This window comes from Neovison vison, chromosome 1, assembly GCF_020171115.1.
Source record: "Neovison vison isolate M4711 chromosome 1, ASM_NN_V1, whole genome shotgun sequence".
Classification (NCBI taxonomy): Eukaryota; Metazoa; Chordata; class Mammalia; order Carnivora; family Mustelidae; genus Neogale; species Neogale vison.
The window spans coordinates 46,100,801-46,119,346 of record NC_058091.1 but is presented as its reverse complement, the minus strand read 5'-3'; the positions used below and the strand labels follow the sequence as shown (position 1 = coordinate 46,119,346).

The following is an 18,546-nucleotide window of genomic DNA, read 5'->3' as shown; positions in this document are numbered from 1 at the left end:
GATCTCGCTCTGTCAAATAAATAAATAAAATCTTTAAAAAAAAAAATTTAAATAAATAAATAAATAGATAGATAGATAGATAATAGAATATGTAAGACTGTATTCCTTTGGATATATTTAAATGAAAAATAACATCTATATATATCATGAAAAATATATCAATAATTGAAATATGTTAGAAACTGCATTTTTTGCAAGTATTCAAAGTTATGATGTAAGTTTTTATTTTTTTATTTTTTTAAAGATTTTATTTATTTATTTGACAGAGAGAGATCACAAGTAGGCAGAGAGGCAGGCAGAGAGAGAGAGGAGGAAGCAGGCTCCCTGCTGAGCAGAGAGCCCGAATGTGGGACTCGATCCCAGGATCCTGAGATCATGACCTGAGCCGAAGGCAGCGGCTTAACCCACTGAGCCACCCAGGCGCCCATGATGTAAGTTTTTAGATGTCAAGTTAAGAAGGGCAAGGGGTAAAATTTTTCAAAATTCTCTCAAGGGGTTTGTAAGCGAAATAGTAGGATGATCACTGACACACAATAATCCAATGCTGTTGAATTTTCACTGATGTTGACAGAGATTCCCACCTTAGTTCCCTAAAAGTTCAGTGTTAAGTAACATTTATTCCTGAATATGACCAGCCACAGAATTGAGCAAAATTCTTAAATCAGTTGAGTGGCAAACCAAGAAAACGTACTTCGACAGGGATTAGCAATGATTTAGAATCCAAGAAATAAGAGTTTTTACTGTTTTTAAGATGAAACATACATTTTGAAAGTCATTTTTTACTATTTCTAGATTGTTCTTACTAAGGATTTGCCTTTCCCATACATTGTGAATAGCTGCAGAATTCTCCCATTTCTGTAGTTTATACACTGGCCCATTTATAGTATGACCTGAAGTATCAGGAAAAAAAACTAAGTTCCCATCAAGCATGCCTCTTCAGAAAAGGAAAGAAAATTCTTTGGCATTGGTGAAATTACCACAATTATTGTTATAGGAAATTTTAGATTTATACTAATATTTGGCAGTTTATTGGTAACCCAAAATAATTTAATCTCTTAAGCTCCCAAATACATAACAAATTACTTTAAAACAGAGAGGCAACAGGTTGATGAAGAAGTATTTGAAAGAAAATTGTAGGAAGCCTTTGGGATCTCAGCCATCGGGCTCTCTCTCAAGACCTTGCTAATTAACTATGTCAAACATCCATAGCTGGAAAAACAAAGGGACTGATGCTAGAACACATTAAAACAAAGGCTAGAATGATGGTTTTCATTTCTGGTGTTTTGTTTTTCATTTTAAACTAACAGAAAACAGAAACAACAAATTGATCAAGGTTTTCACTAAATTAATAAAGGTTTGAGGCAGTAACCAATACAAATTATAGATTCAGGAAAACCATGAACTCCTTGTACAATAGTACAGAAGACTGGCAAGCTGTAGTCTGTTTACTCTGAGCTGCAGGAAACCACCCACCCTGGAGGGGAGAGATGTGAAATCCTAATAAGATGCTTTTATAAAAAAATTTTTTTAATAGAGGACATAGGCTTTTCACTTAGTCTGGAAGGAAGTTGGGGGCTAATGACTGTCTAAAACCTGGGTTTGCAAGACATACTCATTAAAGAGAATATAATGAGGGGGAGGGGAGACAGGAAAAAGAAAATGGTCTAAAAAAACCTACTGTAATTGAGTGCAAAATATAGCCAAAGCCCAAGGGTGAAAAGGGAGTTAGTTCTCAAGTCTAATTAAAGGACATATACCATGGCATCTGGAAAGAGAAAAGAAGCATTTCTTCAATTTTGAGAGGAATTTATCAAATGGTCTTTATATAAAGGACATTGAAAATTATATTAGACATTGTTTCCATCAAAAGTATTGCTAAAAAGATATAGAAGACTCTTCTCCATTTGGAATTTCTTTTTCTTATGGATCCTAATAAAAACAGAATAAAATGTTAAGTTTAGAATGCCATTGGGGAGGGTATGTGCTTTTGGGTAAATTGGAAGGGGAGGTGAACCATGACAGACTATGGACTCTGAAAAACAATCTGAGGGGTTTGAAGTGGCGGGGGGGTGGGAGGTTGGGGTACCAGGTGGTGGGTATTATAGAGGGCACAGCTTGCATGGAGCACTGGGTGTGGTGAAAAAATAATGAATACTGTTTTTCTGAAAATAAATAAATTGGGAATAAAAAAGAAAAAAAAAGAATGCCTGAAAATCGGGTTGAATAAATCAAAAATATGCTTCATTGAAAATAGTTTGCTGTACTGTTAAAATATCAAACCAGGAGGTATATTCTTTACCCAGTAATTATTTATCTACTGATTGGGGGCATACGAGTAGAGGGAAGGCTTGATACAAATCCCAGGTGGCAGTTAGCAGATACTTGGACAAGGGAAATCCTTCATATAAAAAGTTTCTTTCAGGGGGAACACCTGGGTGGCTCTGTTGGTTAAGCCTCTACCTTTGGCTCAGGTCATGATCCCAGGGTCCTGAGATGGAGCCCCATGTTGGGCTTCCTGCTGAGCACCAAGCCTGCTTCTCCCTCTCCTCACCATTCATGTTCTCTGTCGCTATCTCTCTCTCTCTCTCTCTCTCAAATAAATAAATAAAATATTTTTTTAAAAAATTCTTTTAAATAGCTTAATACATAAATGAGACTTCCAGCAACTTATGCATCTGTTTTCCAACCACAAGGAATTCTTCCCACCATAGTCATTAGTGGTTTTTTCTGGGTAGGGAGCGAAAAAGATTATCCTCTGAGATTGTTTTGTATTTTTTATTTTTAGGGGAATGTATCTCATTCCAAATAAAAGAAGAAAGCTGTTCTATATAAATACTCCTTGGTATTGCTCATGTTAGTGAGTTACATACTTTAATATACACACAGTGTTCAAATTACTTCCTTACTTATGTTACTAATAAAATGAATTTTATAAGTACAACATTTCACATTATTTAGTGAACTTTGTGCTCTGTTTGCTACATGAGAAAAAAAGAAAAAGAAATCACATTGCCACATCCAAGACTTTAACAGTCACATTAGGAATTTCTTGAACAGCAAAATATTAAATTAGAAGCTAAATTTGGTAGAGAAATGATCTTTGCAAAAAGAAGTAAATGACATCACTGTCTTATGTACCTTACTGGAAAAATTAGCTCAAGCTCACCTTGAGTTAAAAAAATAGAACTCCCAATGTTAAACAGACATTTGTCTGGGTGAGGGCTTCCTTGAGAAACTTTATATACTTTCAATTATTGCTTAGACTTAACAGTTTCTATCTATTTTCAGAAATATTCATATTTCCTTGGGCATACCTAACATAGTATACTGACCATCAGGATGAATAACATACACACTTCCTTTGTGTTCTATGAATACTCAAAAACATGTTCTTGGTCATTTTTTTATGTCTTTACTTGCCAGTGTCTTAGAAATATTTTCATTAATTATATTGATAATACATAACTTATATTTGTATATTATTTGAAATCTTCTAACCCTAAAAATAATTTGGGTTGATGATTCACATGATACCTATACTTTTCTATTTTTTTTTTTTTTAAGAGTTTATTCATTTCACAGGCAGGTCACAACTAGGCAAAGAGGCAGGCAGAGAGAGAGAAGGAAGCAGGCTCCCCGCTGAGCCAAGAGCCCGATGCAGGGCTCAATCCCAGGACCCTGAGCATGACCTGAGCTGAAGGCAGAGGCTTAACCCACTGAACCACCCAGGCACCCCCATACATTTTTATTCTTACAGTTATCTAAACATACTCTTTAGCAAAACTAGTTATATTCCAGTTAGCTATTGTAGTCAGTGTTAAACTAAGTTGCAATACTTAGAAAAATAAAATTTTGCCTCATAAGATACTTGAGAACTGTAGATACATCTGAACTTCAGATAAATCAGTTTTTAATTTCTGCCGTACACTTCCTATCTAAATAGGTTTTAGAAAGATCACCTTATTCAAATATAATCACAATATTCATTTTACAAACAAGGAAACTACAGATTAGGGAGTTTATGTTACAGACCCAAGATCACACAGTTAATAAGAAGCAAAAAAGGGATCAGCACCAAGCCTCTTCGGGTCCAAACCACACTATAGGCTGGACATGTATATTCCCTCACCTGCCCATTTATGCACTCAACAAAGACTGTGCTAAGCTCTGGTAGGTTCTGGGATAAAGGTAAAGGGTACAGTTGCTATCCTTAAGAAAAAAGAAATGGTCAAAAGAGAGACAAACAGAAAAGAGTCAGTTGCTATATGTCAGTGTGAAAGTGTGAAAGCAGCCACCCAGAGGCTTGGGTGATACTTGACTTGAGGTGGGGGTCGGGGTGTGAAGGGCAGGAAAGGGAAACAATGAAGGCAGAGAGATAGGCAAAGGAGCCAGATTACAAGCCATGTTAAGGAGCTTGGATTTTATGGTGGTGAAAATGGGGAGTCATTCAATGAGTTTAGTTCGGAAAGTGACACCATTAGACATCCCTTTTTGAAAACTCGCTCTCTTTTGAAATGAGAAGGGCCTGATCGAAAGGAGTAGCAGGAGGATTGAATGGACAAGAGCGACGTGGCCGGTAATAAAGAGGTAAAGCTGGCAAGGCTCCAACAGCAAAAGGAAGGGGAGAAACTCCCGACCATCTCTGAGGTGTGTGGTTTAGGTGACTTAGTGCGTGGTGTTGCAACTTACAGGGTTAAGAAACCAGGGACCGCAATGTTAAGCTAAGGAGAAACAGTTCCAAGAAGAAAGCGTTAGTGCGGAGATTTTAGGGGGTGGGATGGATCACTGTACTTAGCTGCACAGATGAAGATGGAAATATGTGAAAGAGCAGAAATGTATTAGGGTTAGATCATGGAAATAAAATGTTAAGCCAATGAATTCATAGGGGACATGGGAAAGAATATATGATAAGGAGGATAAAGCTGCAGAGTGTTTACATTCTTACAACCACAAGAGTGAGAGGAGCCAAGCACACAGCTGGAGTTAAACTCTGTGGAGTAGAAGGGCCAGCTGAGACTGAGCCATGCAGGCAGTTATAGAACTCCACCCCTACAGTAATAATATTTTAATTTTAAAAATAGGTTTGCAGAAATGAAATGAATAGTATTTCATGGTGCACAAACATTGTCTAGTTATTCTTCCTTGAGGGAAAGAAAGAGTTGGCTCGGGATGGATTTGTGCAGTGGACCAAGGACAAGATCGTAAGAGTACTGACTTGGGTAGTAAATAAAATAAACTGTACTGGGCCTGCATGCTTGGGAAATTCTTATGTCCAGCAGATCTTACCTCCTGCTAATGATTTTAGGGTCACTGAAATATGCTATGTGTTATATACCCACATCACCTCACCTGCTTACAGCCATCACTGCAGGACTAAGGGACTTGCTAGATTTCCTTGCTCCATATCTTGAGAGGATCAAGTCCACTCAGAGCAATGACAACTGATGGAAGGAGAGCCAATATCACAACAGTTTTATTGGTCTTCCTATTTCTATTCTAGCCTCTCATTTCTAACCATTTATCCACATGGCAGCCAGGATAATCTTTTAAAACTTCAACAGAATGCTAACATTCTTGTCTGCAAATATTTCAATGGCTTCCCAAGTCAATGAAGAATAATGATGGAATGCTACCAGGCCCCACGAGGTTCTGCAAGGGACTCCTGCCTTATTCGAACCACGCCTCCAACTATCCTCTTCATTTTCAGACCTTTTGAACATGCTACTTCCTCAGCCTCAAATGCTTTTTTTCTCCCCCTGGTTTTCACAAGCCAACTCCCTATCCTTCAGGAGTCAGCTTACATAGTGTCTCTTTAAACATGTCCCTCAATACACCATGAAAGGAAATGCCCTCGATACTCTTTATCACCGCCTTCTGTTCAGATCCTTCATAATACAAGCTGTATGCATGTTGTTCTTTGTTCACTTGAGTGTTACCTTTGAATTTCACAAAGGCAGGAAATATGTCTTTTATTTATCTGCACTCCCTATTAGTCAAGTGTCTGGCATGCAGTGCACACTCACTACATTTCTATCAAAGAAAGGAAGGAGAAAAGAAGTAACGAGCACAGAGAATCAGCAAAAAGATTTTGGAAAGGGGGCAGAGTTGGGGAAGAAAACGTAGCAAGAACTTCTTTTGGAAGAACTGAGTGATCAACAATGTTATTTGGCAATTTCTAAAACTAGGTTTAAATCTTAAATTACTGTCATTAATTCAATTATTGCTAGAAACCTTTTAAAGAAAAACCGTATTTCAATAATACTCATATGAACTATTAGGATTAAAATCTTATAGAATGCAAGACATGAAATTCTTTGCAGGTAAATGCTACAGTATTTGGGAGAATAATCTTAATTTATCTTGTTAATCTTAATTAACAAACATAATATATAACTTTAGCTTTTGAAAGTCACAACACATACTAGTCAATGAGGAAAAGTCTAAGAAACTACATAAGAGTGCAGCTTCCCTGAACAGCTCAGATTCCAGGTAGAAAAATATAACCTGAGATTTTAAAAAAAAAGATCCAACACTGGTCTGGGAGGATGTGATAGTTAATTTTCTATGTCAGTCTGGCTAAGCATGGTATCCAGAAATTTGGTCAAACACTACTCTAAATGTTTCTGTGAAGATAATGTGTGTGTGTGTGTGTGTGTGTGCATGAAAGTAATTTTCAAGTGAGATTAACATTTAAGTCAGTAGACTTTGAGTTAAGCAGATTACCCTCCATAATGTAGCTAGGCCTCATCCAATCAGTTGAAGGCTTTATCAGAAAAGACTCACTCCTCCAAAGAAAGGGAATTCTTCAAGCAGACTACTTTTGGATCTGACTATAGCATCACCTCTTCCCTGGGTCTCTAGCTTATCAGCCTACCCTGCAGAGTTTGGACTTGCCAGCCCCCACAATTGTGTGAGCCAATTCCTTAGATTAAATAAATCTCTATACACACACATACACACACACACACAAACACACACACACACTCCTGATCCCCTTCCTCTGGGGAGCTCTAATACAATAGTCTAAACGGTAGAAAACATAAATTCACATCCCAGCTCTAGTACTTAAAACTGGGTGATCACTGAGTTTCCTTGGAATGATTATTTTCAATTACAAAATGAGTGGATTGAAAAAAACAACAATTACCAAGCGTTAATGATTTCACCTCTGTATACCACAACTTAACCACTGTTTCCAAATAAACATGAAATGAAAATGTACATAAAAATAACTTTAGGTAAGCTATTATTCATTTATTCATTTTAAAGTTAGTATGAGCATACCAATTAAGTAGAAATTAATAGATGTTGTTCTGATAGTTAAAATCCAAAGTACTTTCCATGGTAGAAAATACTGGAAAGAATCCTAAGGTAACAATGAATTCAACAGACCGATGGCATTTATTTGGCAAATTATCAATAAAAATTAACTTCTCCCAGGAGAGAAATAATATACTTACAACATTTTCAGCTTTTAAAATAAATTACCTCATTTCACAGTGAAAATGTTTTACTTCACAAGGTAACACTATTTTTATAAAATATGATAGCCTCCAAATTATTATGAATGTCATTTATTCAGCCATGAGTCAATCATATTAAGACTGGGACTTACACTAGTAAATGAGAAATTTCTTTTCTTAGAAAAATGTAGAATTCAATAATTTCATATGTAATTAAATAATCTGGAATTCTATCAAATATTTTCTAAATTTTACTACTGTGGATGTAAAATTTTGGAGCTAAAATTGATTATTTCAATTATGCTTTTTATTTTTTTATTTGTTTTTTTTTAAGATTTTATTTATTTATTTGACAGACAGAGATCACAAGTAGGCAGAGAGGCAGGCAGAGAGAGAGAAGAAAGCAGGCTCCCTGCTGAGCAGAGAGTCCGATGTGGGGCTCGATCCCAGGAACCTAGGATCATGACCTTAGCTGAAGGCAGAGGCTTTAACCCACTGAGCTACCCAGGCACCCCTCAATTATGCCTTTTAATAGTTATATACATTTTTTAAAGATTTATTTAGTTATTTGAGAGTGAGACAGAGAGAGAGCACAAGTGGGAGGGGCAGCGGAAGAGGAAGAGAGAATCTCAAGCAGACTCTGCACGGAGCACAGAGCTGGATGTGGGGTAGATCTCAAGACCCAGAGATCATGATCTGATTTAAAACCAAGAATTGTTGCTCAACCAACTGTACCACCCAGGTGCCCCTAAACACTTCAATTTAATCTATAAAATTACCTAGGCATACAATAGCCAACCTTTTTAAAGGTATATAAAAGAATTCTTAGATGATAATTATAGATTATTTTGTCAAGAAAACTGATGAAAACAAATCTTCATATTTCAGAAGCATACCTTAAAGGCACATAGGAAATTCTGGAAAGAGTAATACAAGCAAATTCTAACTGGGCAATTTCCCCTCAACACTGATTTGGGCAGAAGGAGCCAGTAGGAGAGGCAGAAACAGCACCTTAAAGAAAATTTTTACTAATAATGTCTCTAGTAGCTAAACGATATATATATATATATATATCATATATATATATGAGAGTTTAAAAGAATATACAAAAAAACAAATAGTATGAAAAAATTACAAAAAAGATTAGATCAGAAGGATGTAATTAAGTAAGAAAATGTCAACATTAAACTTTTTATCCATTAAAACTGGAGAAATGTTGAAACCAAAACACTGTAGCCAGGATACAGCTGTGTAAACTGACATGTAATTTGTGTGTTTGGGGGAGGGAGTAGGAATTTTGGTGAGCTGCGTCATCAAATCACTTTAAATTTGTTTAAAATATTTTTTATTTGAAAATATATTATTTTTAATAGTTCCTAAAATTGTGATTAAAATTATCACTAAAATATTTTTGAATTAGAAAATAGGGTTACTTGAAATGAGGAGTGAGATATTCCCGAATACCTGGAATTCTTCATCTGTAAACTGCTCTTTTAAACATTCACTGAATTTTCTAGTTAAAAGTGACCTTAGAATTCAACCAGTTTATAATCACACTCAATGCAAGAATCTCATTTATAATGTAAATGACCAGGAGATTATCCAAGCCATGTGAATATTTCCAATGAGGGAGGGTAAGGAAGTCTATTCCAATGTCATATAGTTTTAGTTATTAGAAAATCTTCCTCTATATTGAAATTAAATCTGTACTCCCGTAATAATGTCCATCTGATTTTAGCTCTACACTTGAAGGCTAAACCATGCAAGTATATACTTTTTTTTTTCCCACATGTAAATCTATCAAAGAATTGAGGTCTTAGCTATATCCCTTTCAAGTCTTTTCTTTTAGCCGAACTACTTCTATTTCCTCCAACCCTTTCACATATAGCACGTTTTCAACAACTGTCACTGCTTTGGTCACTCTTTTCTGTTTGCCAACGACCCTGAAAAGTATGGCATCCAAACTAAACACGATATTCCAGATGTGATCTGGGCATGTGATGTAAAGAACTACTGCCGGAAAAAAAAAAAAAAAAGAAAAAAGAAAAGAAAAGAAATCTTTATTCTTAGTAATAAAGATGGGGATTTATAACCCCTCTTAAAAATTCATAATGAGGGACGCCTGGGTGGCTCAGTTGGTTAAGCAGCTGCCTTCGGCTCAGGTCATGATCCCAAGGTCCTGGGATCGAGTCCCACATCAGGCTCCCTGCTCGGCAGGGAGCCTGCTTCTCCCTCTGCCTCTGCCTGCCTCTCTGTCTGCCTGTGCTCGCTCGCTCTCTCTCCCTCTGTCTCTGACAAATAAATAAACTCTTTAAAAAAAAATTCATAATGATGCCCTAATTAATATGTTTTCATAAACACTACTGGAGATAAAACTTGGCAGTTTTTCTTAATTCTCTGTATGCTGTGTGGAAATTTAAATCAAAACACCTGGATGTACCACACAGATGGTAGCAGAGTTATTTTTGGATCCTAAACTTACATTTCCATTCAAGTTTTCCACACTTAAAGTCTCTACATGAATACAGAGACTTGATGAACTGTTACTTTACACTTTTAAAGGTTTACAGTAAAAGATAAGTTTCACTGCCTTGCTAAGGAGATTTATGTCTATGCACATGCTCAGATGATCTTTAGATCATGATACGTAGAATTTATGGTTGAATCATGCTTACATTCTTCCCATTCTCCAAATTCTTCCTAATTATGGCAATACTTAGGAAAGAAGAAAGTTTGGAATTTGAAACTACTTCTGGGCACACACTGTATTTCCAGGACTAAGATATAGGATATTCTACCTCACTCTACTCAGCACAAGTCACATAGACATTTTCCTAAATAGAAGCATTTAGTGTGCTCAGAAAAAAGAAGTTAACTTGAATTACTAATTTTAGAAATCATAAGATCTACATCTCCATGATAAATAAAAAACAACTTTTTGCAAATAATTATCTCCAAGAAATCAGCTGAAGTAACAAGAGTCTTGAACTAGTCCAGACATTCCGCACCTCACTTGTTTCATATCTTTGGGGGGAAAAAAATTTCCAACACATAGTACTTTTTCTCATACTTTACAGTTAAGTAAATGCAAATATTGAGCCTATTTCAAGGGAAATGAAATCAATCAACATAAGAATATTCTGAAGTAAGTATAAATCAAGATCAAAGGCTTATTGCTGTAGGCAAATGGTGAAAAGTTTATTAACATATAATATTAAAATGATTGCTTTTCTAGAAGCATTAAAAATTAGTTATTCCCTTAAACTTCAACTATTTGAGTTTCTAGAGATACAGAAAATTCCAATACAGTAAAAAATAGAAGTTACAAAGTAAACCAAAGCTTAAAGCCAAAAATATTAATTCCCTGGTTCTCAAAAGTCTCCTAAATATCTCTAAAATGGTCCAAAGTGGTTTGACTGAAGAAAGCCAAATCCATCAAGAACAGTCCTGGTCCATCTGAGCAGCTGTCCTATCCAGGACGACTCAGAGGAGTAGGACCTGCTCTCACTCCTTCCCAGAAACCCCCATAGCCTGGAGAGTGAGGTGATGGAGGAGAGCAGGAGAGCTATTAACTTCTGGAAGCTAGATCACTTGACTGTTTACATTACAACAGTCTAGTAATAAAAACAGTCAAGTGATCACTAGACAGCATTAAACTACAGGTGCCACAGCCTTACTTCAAGAGTTCGACAGTTCCTTCACAGCTATCAGAATTGTCTGTGAACCCATGTTTCTTTTCCCTAAGCAGCTTTAACTCTATTTATAAATACTGAGGTACCGAAGTACTTACAGCTTAGCAGAGTGAAATTCCCATCATATACCTGTATAGCACATTATAAAAACAGATTATGTTTAAAATCAGGTAGATTTAATATGAGAAAATTAAAAAACAACATGAAAGTGTCCATTCTAAACTGTTCAATAATAGTTATTATCATTAAAATCTGTACTGTATCATTAGAATATTACTGGGTTAAAGGGGTGTTTAGCTTTGGGAAGGTTTCTTTTTCTATTGATTCCCTTTAAGCAGCTTTTCTTACTGCTGTTTCACAGATTAAATGACAAAAGCAATACTCTCACCCTGTTAGACTACAAAATTTGCCGAACTTTTGGCACAAATGCAAAAACTGTTTCCATAGAGTAAATAATCGCCATTTCTTTTTTTCCAATCAGTTGCTTGCTTGTTTGTTTTCTTGCTTGTTTATTATGCTCCACGCCCAGTGTGGAACCCAGCATGGGGCTTGAACTAATGACTCTGAAGATCAAGAGTTGGAGGTTTAACCAACTGAGCCACCTAGGTGCCCTTTATTTATTTATTTTGCAAGTAATCTCTACACCCAACATGAGGCTCGAATTCACAACTCTGAGATCCAGAGTTAGATGCTCTACAGAGTGAGCCAGGTGTCCCAACAATCTCCATTTCTAATCACAGTCAAATCATGGTATGGTTATGACTATTTCTGTATCACAAGGTATTCATCCTCATACAAAATTGCACTTGGGGTAATAAAAGCTTTTGTCCTTAGAATTTAAGTCACAAATACTCTAAGACCTTTCTGGAATTCTGAAGGAAATATGTATGCAAACAAAATCTAAATGTAGAAAAACTATTTTAGTATTTTGTTTTGGTTCATCTCATTTCCTTTTATTCATTTCTCTAAAATTTTTCTGGAAAAAAAAGAACAAAATATAGAATATCTTATTGACTGACTCTCTGACCATTAGTCTTGTTGCTAAATTTAGTCATTATCAAAATCAAAACAGGTATCATTTATGTAGCTTTTGTAATGTGTGAATTTAAATAAAAGGAGCTTTACATATATTATCTATTAAGTTCCAGGTCCATACATTTAATTGCCTACCAGACGCCCCAACTTGGAAGTCACACAGACATTTAAAACTTAAATGTCCTGGGTTCCTAGGTGGCTTAGTCGGTTAAGCATCTGCCTTTGGCTCGGATTATTATCTCAGGGTCCTGCAATCAAAGCTGAGCCTTCCATGGGGCTCCATGCTCAGTGGGGAGGGGAATCTGTTTATCCCTCTCCCTCTACCCCTCCCCCCTGCTAATGTTCTCTCTCTCTCTTTCAAATAAATTAATTTAATTTAATTTAAAATTAAAAAAAAAAAACATCCCTCAACACATCCTGAAAAGAATTTTCTATCTCCCTTACAAACATATTCCATTATTCTGAAACTGGGTGAATGATACCATCATCCATTTGGTCATCAAGAAACCTGGGAGTTATAATAATACCGGCAACTACTTGGGAACACCTACTTTGTGTCAAGAATTATGCAAGGTATATTACCTATATTAAATCTATTGTCCCCCTCCATAAACTTGTAAGATAGGTATTATTCTAAGAAATCTTATAGTAAAGAATCCTGTTTAATTTCAGGTAATTCAACTTTTCTTTGATTAATTTTAGCACTGAATGCTTTTTTCACCCTAACTTGTGGCAAACCAATTAATGGTACTAATCAGATCAAACTCTGGAAATGCCTTTTTTTAAAAAACTGTCATCAAACTGCTCATTCTTTTTGCCAAAGTCATATTAGTGATCTACTCGATAAATATGAGTAGTTAAAAGGAGCATAATATGAGTTTAAAGTTATATTTTCTGTGTGTAATCGAAATTTTACTTCCTCTTAGCCTGATTCATTAGTGTGAGTCCAATTTCTTTCAGATCAATTATTTATGAAAATTTACCTTTCAGAATAATATGCTTAAATAGTAGGAGAAATAAAGAACATACCAGTACTTTATGTTTTGTTTTGTTTTTTATGTGAGTGGATGACTAGAGTAATATTGTTACTCTTTCTATGAGGCAGCAGGTAACATACATTGATTCAGCACTAACCAGGCACTAAGCTTAAAAGCATGGGAAATACAGGAATAATTTTAAAGTATGATCCCTTTTCTCTAGATGTTTATACTCTAGTTGGGACTAAATAAAGAGTAAAATGCCAACAAGAGAGACCAAGAGGAGAAAAAAAAAAACAAAAAAACAAAAAAAACTGAGCTCACAGAGCAGACTGATTGCCAAACATGGGGGGTGTGAAGTAGGTGAAATGGGTGAAGAGGTTCAAAAGGTACAAATTTTCAGTTATAAAATTAGTAAGTCATGGGGATATAATGTACAGCACAGTGACTACAGTTAATAATACTGCATGTAATAAATAATACTGCATATAATAAAAATGTACATTCAAAAGTTGCTAAGAAAGTAAATCTTAAAAGTTCTCATCAAAACAAAAAAAAATGTCTTGTAACAGGCATGGTGATGGATATTAACTAGACTTCCTGTGGTCATTATTTCACAATACACAAAGACTGAATCATTTTATTGTGCACCTGAAACTAATATGTTATATGTCAATTATACCTCAATAAAAAATAAATAAGAAAAATAAAATCAGACCAAGAGTACTTTGATAGAGCATTAAAAATACCAAAAATAGCAACATGATTAATTGCCAAAAGCATGGTAAAATGATAGGTACCTAATCAGAGCTTATGAGAGAGAGAGAAATGTTTCTTGGAAAGTATAGTGTAAAATATAACAGGTAGAAATATTTCCAAAGAAATTACATAAATCTGCTTTTAGTTGCCCTTTACATATATCTGCACTATCAATTTACACAAAATTTTCCCTTAAAGTAAGTTTTACAGAATACAAGTAATTTAAGTAACACAGTAAGCTCAGCATTCTGCAAAAATACAAAAAGAATCATCTCTAGTTCCAAAAATCACACCTCTACCTACAAATTAGCCACAATTAGGTGTGCTGACATAAGCTTATTGCACTTTCAAATACTGGAAATTCTGCAAGAATTAAAATGTTATGAGTACATGGGAAGAAGATAATCCAAACAAAATGGACATTCTTAAAAGTCATTATCCACAACATCTTGAAAAACCCACACAAAGTATCTACGGCAAAGAAAAAAGAAATTCCACCCAAGACCAATAAATGGATACTCCAGCATCATACCTTAGGGAAAAAAAAAATGCTGGAAGAGCTATCCATATAAGAATTTATTTTTGGATACCTAGACAGACTTTAATGCCATATTCAAAATGAAAAATAAATATCCAGCCATAGAAAAATATCATATTGTGACAGAGAAACTATAAGAACCCCATGAAAATTGCTTTATTCACTATTTTTCCTGCTTCCACTCTTGCTGAGACCTGCACCTCAGCCCTTACACGTGTCATATAGAACACAGAATAGATGTTCTGCTCATAAAGGTCAACTATTTAATGATTTCTTTGGACTCTTCGAGCACTATAGATAACATCGAAGGAGTTACTACTGGGCAGGGTCATCATGAACATTTTCTAAGACCACTGACTCCACAAGACCCTTGGCTGCAGGGCACAGATGATTTAGGGAGAATACCTAAATCCTATTCTTTGTTCCCAGATTATCAAGAAGACATGTGTACCGACCACCAACCTCAATAAAAATTCCAGGTTCCAGGCAAAGACAAGACTCACTCTTCCTTCCTTTCGCAGTCCCCCAGAAGCTCTGTCAGTATCTACACTCTTTCTATACCTGCAAAAAACTCTGCTCTCACCCTCTTGGCTCCAGTTTGATTTTTATCCTGCATGAAATTAAGGTCCCTCTTGGCTGGTCCTGTAGAAACCTCCCTCTGGGTCCTCAGAACCAAGCAGTCTGCATCAGTATCATAAAGATAATATTTAAAATTCTGAGATCAAAAGATCTACCTCTTTGCAAGTAGTACTTGAACTACTATCCCCTAACTTTCACTTATTATGTTCCTAATTGCTACTACCAAATACACAAAGTAAATGTAACAAGAAGTATAATCCTCCTGTTCATTTTCTGAATGTCTTAGAACACTTGCTGTTGCAGCAGGAAAAATTTAATAGACATTTTTCGATTTCGGCTTTAAAAAATAGTCTACTTGCTAAGGTCTGAAATAACCATCATTACTCAAACACAATCACAATTTCCTTTCCAATTAAATACAATGTATAAATATATATGCCACATGATGTATTTTCAAATAGGTTCCTTTTTTTACAGTTATGGAATAAGTCAAGAGAATTAATCTATTAAAAAACTTCAAAATCATCAGAAGTTTAGCAAGATATACACATTAAAAATCAACAAGACAGGGCCGCCTGGGTGGCTCAGTTGGTTGGGCGACTGCCTTCCCCTTGGGTCATGATCCTGGGGTCCCAGGATTGGGCTCAGCTCCATGGGGAGTCTGCTTCTCCCTCTGACCTTCTCCCCTCTCATGCTCTCTCTCACTGTCTCTCTCTCAAATAAATAAATAAAATCTTTTAAAAAAAAATCAACATGACAAAAAACTGCCATAAAGAGATCATATAGAAATAGTTTTAAGAACTTCACTTTTTCTGTCAGTAAAGCATTCCTTTACCTAAATTTCAAATACTGTGGAAAAGTTGAACCAATAAGAATATCTCCACCTACATTCAACATTGTGAGTCTTCTGCTATAAAAGTTATGCTACCCCTTTCCCTTTATGTATTAGTTAATTTAATTTTTGGGAAATCCCCGTGTAATCAAATACATTAACTGTTCTAAAGAAAAACAGATGACACTAAGTCAGTTAAATACTACAACTACCCGTATCTAAATTCAGTTCCACTTGCCAATGAATGGGTTCAGACAAATCAGGTGTTATTCCAAATGAGAATTTTTTAATATTTTGGCTTTCAAATTTAAAATTTAAAAATGTAGATAAAAGATGGTGGGCTGTAGTTTAATCCCGTTACAGAGGAAACAGGAGCATACAAAGGGTCAATAATTTATTAAAGACTAAAACAAGTAGCAAAATCAAGTACAATGAAAACAGGCAATCTGGGTGCCTGGGTGGCTCAGCTGGTTGAGCGACTGCCTTCAGCTCAGGTCATGATCTTAGAGTCCTGGGACTGAGTCCTACATTAGGCTTCCTGCTCAGCAGGGAGTCTGCTTCTCTCTCTGACCCTCTCCTCTCTCATGATCTCTCCTGACTCTCTTGCTCTCAAATAAATAAATAAAAGAAAAGAAAAAGAAAACAGGCGATCTACTCCAGACACTATACTTGTAATCCCAGCTCCAGGAAGCCTCCAATTCAACAGGAAATCCTCGTGATTTTATCCATCTAGAATAATTCCATAACCCCTAATTCCAATGCTGCCCTAATCTGAGACAGCATCCTCTCTCACTGCATTTACTGCACTAGCCTGCTAACCACGCTATCTGATTCTTCTACCCATTTAACAAAGAGTAAGAACCAGTGTCCTTTAGCCTACAAGAAATTCCAGGTTCTGTACCCTCTCATTTATTTTCCATCGATGACCTCCCCTACTTCTCTGCCCTCTCTCACACTGCCAGCACACGGCCTTTCTGCTGCTCCTTGTCCCCAGCATGTTCTCCCTTACGGCTTTGGCACTGACTAGTCCTCCTGCCTGGCACACTGTTCCTTTTGTATCTACATTACCACCCCCTCACTCTTGCAGTATCATTTCCAATGAGGCCCTATACTGTAAACTTTATTTAAAATTGCAACTGCCCCCCACAAAGTAACTGGCTCTCCAAATCCCCCTTTCCTGCTCTAGTTTTTCTTTTTAACATTTACTACCTTCGAACATTCTGGACAATTCACTTATTTTTTATTTCCCTATCTCTTCTGCTCTTAGATTTTACATGTATACCAATACATCCTAAGTCCTTAAAAATCATCTAGTACATAGTAAATGCTGAAAAAATAATTATTTCATTGAGACTTTTATGTCAACTTCAACCCAAATACTTTGAGCTATACTTGTCTACATCTCTTATAGTTGTTAACATTTCTCAGGATCTCACAAAAAGTTATAATTTCAAAAAATGCTTAAATTACATTTTTTAACAGCCAAGTGTTGCATGCTCATGCTTTTACTAAGATTCTTTATGTAGAAATATACTTTATAGACATGGAGAGATGTTCATGACATCACTCAGAGAAAACAGGCAAGAAAGAGTGTATATAGTATGATCACTTATATATGGAAAGAGTATGTATTTGCATTTACAGGTTTTTCTTGTATGACGACATTAGGTATTTTTAAAACCTAATTTCTCCTTTCTGTATATTCATATTTTCTAATTTTTCAATAATGAACATGTGTTATTTGTCTGATTAACAAATAAATACACTTCTTTGCCCCCCAAAAATTATCTTCACAATATAATTACCAGCTAAATTCTCACTCTTGCTCTATGAATAAAATATGTATTCACTGTTAATAAAACTGTTTTATAAATGCAATCTAGATATGTGCTACGAATGTAATTTAAGTGACCATCTACAGCTATTTATCTAATTACTTTCTTTATACAAGGGATGATGTGGCTAATTCTTTTGTTTATACAGAGAGTAATGTGGCACAAATGTGCTAAATATTACCACTACATCAATGTATCTATGGGAAATCCACATATTCAATCTAACTTTAAGATATTAACCTTGAAGTACTCTTTTCAATGGCAGTACTTTTAATAGGCTTTTATATTTGCAGTATAAACTTATAAACATTTCTTTTTTTATCTTTAAAGTTAGAAGCACAAGTAACATAAATATATTCAACTTGAATTTTAGTTGTTGTTGCTGTGAAAAGTATTAATATTTACTTCAATTGATCCCTGTTTCAAAAGTACTTAAAGTAATGTAATTAACAAAGTAAAGCTATGGATTTAGAAAAACTGTATTCTATATTTTACACGTCCCATTTTTTAAAAAACACATCCTTAAAGGCTATTACTATTTTGCTAAAGGAAAATCAACATAAGAGTTACTTTAATGCCAACTCTTAATTTAGAAAATACATTCATTTTTCAGAAAGGTTTGGAATCGTTGCTTTAACTTCTAAAATGTACACATAATAGTATTAACAACTCTGAAGACAAGCTTAATTATGATCAATTACTTTCTTTCCAAACAAAAAACAAATTCAGTTATTGTCTATAAAAGGAAACCTAAATTGGTTTGTAATACTTTTCCATGATCTTAAATCTAGAAAGAAAATATTATTTTTTTAGTATTTATATATATTTATATCTGA

General features: G+C 35.2%; 1 protein-coding gene across 2 annotated transcripts in view; it reads right to left on the bottom strand.

The window, feature by feature from the left end:
- Nucleotides 1-18,546, bottom strand: part of ME1 (malic enzyme 1) — a 184,473-nt gene that overhangs the window by 137,801 nt on the left and 28,126 nt on the right. The window lies entirely within an intron of this gene.